Source organism: Galeopterus variegatus, unplaced genomic scaffold (genome assembly GCF_000696425.1).
Source record: "Galeopterus variegatus unplaced genomic scaffold, G_variegatus-3.0.2 Scaffold4972, whole genome shotgun sequence".
NCBI lineage: Eukaryota > Metazoa > Chordata > Mammalia > Dermoptera > Cynocephalidae > Galeopterus > Galeopterus variegatus.
Genome location: NW_007731083.1, coordinates 50,505 through 57,680, shown reverse-complemented (window position 1 = coordinate 57,680; position 7,176 = coordinate 50,505). Strand labels below are relative to the sequence as shown.

Below are 7,176 nucleotides of genomic sequence, written 5' to 3'. Positions count from 1 at the left end.
CCGCTTCCCGCTTCCCGTGCGTCCCGCGGTTCCGTCCCCTTCCCCGGGCCTGGCCTCGCGCGCGTGCACGGCAGAGCTCGTCCCCGACAAGGTACGTGCGCGTCGCTGGGGACAGAGAAGCCGGGGGCTCCGCTCTGCTCGGCCTCGCGCGTGTGTCTGCATTTCGGCCAAGAAACCCCCCAAAGTCCTCTTTCAAAAACGGACTTTCATGACAGGAACGCACTGTCCTTGCAAAGGCAGCCCCGCGGTCCAACGCTGTGCCCTGCTTTCCTGTAGGCACTGAGCCGCACGTTGTAATTTGGTTGAAACCACACTGGGTACAAACGTGTGTCATTTTTGCCATTTAACACCATGGGCGAGCCTTTTCTCCATACCGTCACATACTCTTTGTAACTGTTTTCCTACCGCTGGACATTTCGGTCGTATAGTCTATACTAATATAAAACGACGAGAACACCCCCACATTTGCATCGAAGTCACAGTCCACCTCTGGCAGTGTTTCCTTCGGTGGGGACCGAGAGGGGGTGCAGGGCCGAGTCTGACAGCCCGGATGCTGGGTAGGTCTGCCCAGCGGAAAGACTGTGCAGTCTACACCGCAGCATTTTTGCCATTTAACACCATGGGCGAGCCTTTTCTCCATACCGTCACATACTCTTTGTAACTGTTTTCCTACCGCTGGCCATTTCGGTCGTATAGTCTATACTAATATAAAACGACGAGAACACCCCCACATTTGCATCGAAGTCACAGTCCACCTCTGGCAGTGTTTCTTTCGGTGGGGACCGAGAGGGGGTGCAGGGCCGAGTCTGACAGCCCGGATGCTGGGTAGGTCTGCCCAGCGGAAAGACTGTGCAGTCTACACCGCAGCTGTGTGGGTCGGGGCAGGCCTCGCTAACATTAGGTTCTGCGAATCATGTCCACTTGCTGCGGGAAAATGCCACCTGTTGTTTTCAAAGCCCATTTAAAGTAAGGTGGTGAGAAATGAGCCCGGCCAGTGTCTGGGGAAGCCGGTCCAGGCCTGGGAAAAGGCCAAAGGCAGGAGCATGGTTGGCCAGTTGGAGGAGGTCAGTGTGTGGTCATCATATGAAGCCTTTTACCATCTAACTGCTGCTGTCTAAAGCCCATACCCTATGGAAAATATACGCATGATTGTTGAAAAATACATATTTGGAGGGGCTGATAGAATCATCTAAGGAAAGTACAGGCTTTGACCCTGCCTTCCTCACTGCAGGATTGAAAATCACCCACATTCCTAAAATGTTTAACCAGTAAAGGAAAAACAGCAAGCCCTTCACCGTGGCACAGCACCCATTTTACCTTGAACCCCTGTTACTCTCACACATGGTTTCTATTTCTAACTCTCTAAAGCTTCCAGCAATTTATTCCTAGACTTTCTTGCTTGTTACAGTTCCATCTGCACCAGTTCCTTTTGCTCATCAAAGTCTGTTTTCTCTGTTTCTGGTGGAGAACTTAGTTGTGTTGGGAAGTCTGACTTGTGAGTTGTTTAAATCCTTGGGGTCAAAAGCAGAAAGACCACACTCTGGCCATGCTTTACCACCCATTTCTCACCTTTCTGACTTCCAGTGGGAAAAAGGAAATGTTCGATTACAGGGCTCAAAGATAATATTCAGCCAAAAGTAAAGTCATGCCTTTCATATGGATATAAAAATGAGCACATGGTAAAGATCTTGTTTTATTCGTTAATGAGGGAAACAGGCAGATGTTATAACTGGTTCAAAAAAGAAGTCGACTTGTAAATCTAGATGGAGTAAAGGAATGCCCAGGAAGGGAGGAGAAGCGGAGAGGATACCCTTGGAATTTGCCGATGACATGCTCAATAGTGATCCCCATGGGTTTTGACTTTTAATTTTGCAGAAGAACGTGCCTGTATGAGGCAGGGTGGGAGGAGCTGCAAGAGTCACTCTGTAAGGCAGTGGCCTCGCGATCATTCACAGGCATGCGACGTCTTGCTTGAATGCTTATGCTGTGTGTTTGTACTGCTGGCCAATGTGGGCACTGCCAAAGAGTGTGCCCGACAGGGTGTCCTTTGTAGGGGCTTGTCCTGGCCATCCCTGGCTCCATGAGGAGTGCCCTGACTTCGGGAGGCTTTGCCAGTGGAGAACACAGACCTGATCTCAGTGTGGTCGAGGTGTGGCCCCAAACATACCTGCTGTGATACAGAAAAGCTTGTCTTGACACACATGTAATGAGGACCTGCCATGCATGTCAGACACAGTCCTGCCGGTGTCCAGGAGGACACTGAAACCTTATCACGCACAGTGAAGGACGCTGTGATGTGCAAAAGAAACGTGTGTTCCAGGAAAAGTATTCATGGTCTTACAGCATACCCCCTAGGCTGCCTGATTCTATCTAGCCCTGTTCATTGTATTTGAGCCATTTGGCAACTCTGTGTAAGTCACAGGTAACTGATCTGATAGGTTTGTATGTCCTGTCTGTTTCCATAGAAAATTAGTGGACTTTCTCCCCTCCTGTGGAAGAATGTTTTGTCTCCATTTGCAGTTCATCTCAACATTTCTTTACAGCACAGAAATTTGTGTTCTTGTGACTTTCCTTCCAGCCAGTTAGACCGTCTGCCTATCATCCAAGTAAAATAAAGTCCTTAGTATTTGTTCATTTGTATATCTGTTTAAGAGTAATGGTTTTACTTTTTTCTGAAAGTTATCTTTTAGTAAATGTGTCATTTTTGGGAAAGAAAGAACAAAAATCCTGAAAGGTATATACAGAAAATGTACTTATAGTACAGTCGGTCGAGGGTCATGGGTATGTTCCTTGAGACTTCCAGGGCCCACAGGCGGGCCAGGCAGCAGGACCTTTGATCACCCTGCCCACCGTGGACTTGGCCCCTGACGCTCAGGCTTGGCCTGACTGCTGTGCCCACGTGAAGGGTCTGGGCAGGAGTCCAGCCTTCGACATGCGGCACACCCAGGCCTCTCCTACCCGCCATTCCTTTCTGCAGGAGAATAACCTTGCAGGATCAGTCCAGAGGGCTGCTTTCTGGTCTGTAAACATTCCTTTTGGAAAGTGGATATCAGCTGAAGATAAAGTAAAAAGATTTTGATTAGAGGCTGCTTTGGAATAGCCAGGATTTTCTGTGGTCCCTGGGTCCTTCTAGGACAGCCCAGGTAAGAAATCAGCCCAAAGAATCAGTTCTCAAAAGATAGTGCTGTGGGGCCTAAAATATATTGATATCGGTGCTAGGTTGTTGTGATGTCTCTTACTAATAATAGTTTTGTGATGTAGCTTATGGAAACAAAACCAAGAAAACTACAGTCAAATTGCTCTTAATTAAATAACTAGTTATTAATTTCTTTCTCTTTAAAATCTAATTACTTTTGGATCCCTACACCAGCTAGCCGCCAACAAAACAAAACAAAACAACAAAAAAACTAATTGCTTTATTTTTAATTACAAAACACAAACATTCAGTAAAGTGCAGGAAATTATTATTATTAATAGCCATTTATTTTCACATCACCTAGATTTAAAAGATAATGCTGTCTTGTCTTATGGATCTCAAATCAAAACTTTTTAAGGAAATAAAATTAAGAAATAAAATTAAAGCCAGCAACCTCCACACACACCTTCCGCCCCCAGTGACCACAGCCCTAATGTGGTTTATTTCATTTCCATGCATGATACTTTTACTCCAGTATATTTATTGATAAAATATGTATCATTTTGGTTGCTATTATTTAGTAGCATCAAAATAGCAGTTGTCTTTTACATAGCATTGTGTTTTTGAGACTTATATTGATAAATATAGATATAGTTTGTTCATTGAACTGCTATGTAATGTTCTTTTTATAAATGTATTTGTTTCCTGGTAACAAATTACCACAGAGTGGGTGGTTTGAAGCAACAGAAATTTATTCTGTCACAGTTCTGGAGGCCAGAAGTTCGAAATCAGGGTGTCAGCAGGCCCATCGGGATCCAAACCCGGGAGTGCCACCACACTCCCAAGCGGCGCACTATAGCAGTGCGCCACCGGGCCGGCCCAGCTTTCCCCTTCTTGAAACCCTTTCTTCACTTGGCTCCAGGACACCACCTTCAGGGCTTTCCTCCCCTGTCACTGGCTGTTCTCTCTCTCTCTCTCTCTTTTTTTTTTTGTGGCTGGCCGGTATAGGGATGGGACCCTGGACCTTGGTGTTAGCAGCACCATGCTCTAACCAGCTGAACTAACCAGCCAGCCTGTTCCTTCTCAGACTCATTCACTGGTTCCTTCTTACCTCTCTAAAGCCTTAGTGTTGAAAGAACCTAGGGCTCAGTCTTCTGGATTGTTCTCTGCTTTATCTCCTGTCACTCCCTTGAGCGATGTCATTCCATCTCAAGGTGTTAAATGCTGTGTATGGTTGATTCTTGTTATTTGCAGTAGTTATATTCTATAAAGTCTCCACAAACACTGAGTTAGCAAATATTGAATTATTGCTTGTAGGGAAAATACCTACAGGGTTAGATTCCTGTGAGCCTCTCTGGTCACAGCATTATTTTCAACTGACCAACACCTAACCTTGTTTTATGTGTGTTTCTCTTTAGAGATATCTTATTTAATATACAGGGATACTTCAAAAAGTTCATGCAAAAATGGAATTAAAAGATAATATGAATCTTTCCACAAACTTTTAAAGTACTTTCATGAATTATTTTTTCAGATTTTTTGGCAGCTGGCTAGTACAGGGATCAAACCATATATTGTTGATTCATTAACACTGAACTCCCATATAGTGCCAACAGCACTATATGGCACATGCCTGATGGAAGCTTGTCTAACACATGTGCTGTCTCTGTAGGGCACATCGCAGCCTTCTTACACTTGGGAACCCTAGACAGCGTTTCAGCACTGTGCTTGGGAGCCATTTTAAACAGTGAAGTCACCAAGAAAATGCAGAAAAAATATGTAAAGTGTGGCACTAAATAGACCATGCAAAGGACATTTGTTTGTAGTGAGAGTGTGGAAACAAGAAGGTAGAGTGTCTTAGTCAGTTTGGGCTGCTATAACAAATGACCATTGACTGGGTAGCTTAAACACCAGAAATGTATTTCTCACAGTTTTGCAGGCTGGAAAGTGCAAGATCAAGGTGCTGGCAGATCCTGTGTCTGGTGAGGGCCTGTTCTCAGGTTTGCAGATGGCTGTCTTCTTGCTGTGTCCTCACGTGGCAGGAAGAGGGCAAACTAGCTCCCTGGTATCTTCCAATAAGGGCACTAATCCCTTTATGAACTAATTCCCTCCCAAAGACCCTACCTCCAAATACCATCCCATTGGGCTTAGGGTTTCAACATATAATGTTTAAGGGGGACGCAAACATTGAGTCCACTGCACAGAGTGTCACTTTGTTTGACTTCAGCTCGGAATGTGCACGTTGACGGTCAGGTTTCTTGCACGTCTGTGAATGATGGTGAGGTTACAAACAAGTTCAGTGAGTAGACTAGTTCATGAATACAGAATCTGCACACAGTGAGGATCTACTATGGTATTCATCTGTTTTCTGTTGCTTATAATAGATTACCTGAAACTGGGTAATTTATAAAGAAGTAGAATTTATTTCTTACAGCTTTGGAGGCTGGAAAGTCCACAGTCCAGGGGGCGCATCTGGTGAGGGCCTTGTCCTTGGTGGAAACTCTCTACAGTGATGCAGGGTGTCATGTGGCGAGAATGGGTTGAGCAAGAGAGAGCTGACCTGCTCACTTGCCCTCCTTACAAAGCCATCAGAACCACACCCATCCCTCCATGACTGGATCAGTCCGTTGATGAGGGCACAGTCCTCACAACCTAATCACCCCGACTTTCAAATACTATCATTGGATTTCCTACCTTCTTAACACTGTTATAGTGAGGGTCAAGTTTCCAACACATGAACTTTTGGGAGACACATTTGACCCATAGCAACTGTGTATGTTGATCATTCTCAAATTTATATCTTTAGCTTGGTGACCGGGAAACAGGCCCTCATCTTGTTATCCAGCTGTCCGCTCAGCTTTTCTCTTAGATGTCTAATAGAGACCTCAAACTTAATATGTCCCAAACTGACGTTCTCATCTCCTCAAACCTGCTCTTCCCATGTTCTCCTGCTCGTTTAAAAGCACTCTGTCCTCCAGTTGCTCATGCAAAACCCCTTATAGTCATCAGTGTCTCCTCCTTTTGTCTAATGCCCCACAGCTGCGATCTGTCAGCAGAACAGTCTCTGATGGCTCTCTCCTTCTCACCATCACCTCCTGGCATAAGCCGTGTCATCTCTTGCCTGGATGATTGAAGTAGCCATCTAACTGGACTTTCTTTTCTTCCTTTACCACCTGATGATCTCACCTTAAAACAGGACCTTCATCAGGTGATAGATATGCTAACCGTTTGGATTAGATCATTATACAATGCATGCATGTATTGACACAGCAGACTGTACCCCATAAACATGTACAATTAAAAAATTAATTAAAACAGGCAAACAAAACAACAACAAAAACAGCACCTTCCATGATGCTTTTAAATCAAGTCATGTAAGACCACTCCTCTTCCCAGAACCCTCCAATGGCTTCCATCCTTCACTGAGGAAAAGCCAGGTTCTTCCAGTAAGGCTCTGGGGACTGTGTCACACTATCCCTTGCCATTCTCTCCCCTTGCTCTTTCTGTTCCAGCCACCCTGGTCTCTTTGCTGTTCCCCAAACGTGTCAGACGTGCCCCCTGCCCCAGGGCCTGTGCACTTGCTGGTTCTTCTGCTGGGACCGCTCTTCCTCCACATGACTGCAGTGCACCACCTCCTTGGCCCAAATGCTGCCTTTTCAGAGGTGTTCCCCTAATACACCATTTTAAATTGCAACCCCGTCCCTTAGCCCCAACATTCTCTTGTCTCCTTCTCTCCGTTTCTTAGCATTTACTACATCTGACAAGCTCTGCATTTCTCATATTATTTTATGTACAGGTTGAGTATCCCTTATCCGAAATGCTTGGGGCCAGAAGTGTTTCAGATTTTGGATTTTTTAGGATTTTGGAACATTTGGGAATATTTGAGAATAATGAGATATCTTGGGGATTGGACCCAAGTCTGAACATGAAATTTATTTATGTTTCATATACACCTTATACACATAGGCTTTTTTTTTTTTTTTTTTTTACCTTTTTGTCTTTTTCCGTGTCTGGCAACGGATCGCAACCCTCAGTGTCGC

At 45.0% G+C, this 7,176-nt stretch overlaps 1 protein-coding gene across 2 annotated transcripts in view; it reads left to right on the top strand.

Moving 5' to 3' along the window:
• The first annotated feature begins 11 nt into the window (after positions 1 to 11).
• Positions 12 to 7,176, top strand: part of CMBL (carboxymethylenebutenolidase homolog (Pseudomonas)) — a 24,878-nt gene continuing 17,713 nt past the window's right edge. Inside the window, exon 1 of one of the 2 annotated variants that reach the window (XM_008588696.1) lies at positions 12 to 91. The gene's annotated coding sequence lies outside the window, so the exon portion shown is untranslated. The remainder of the gene's footprint in view (positions 92 to 7,176) is intronic. The other variant, XM_008588695.1, reaches the window with a different exon arrangement.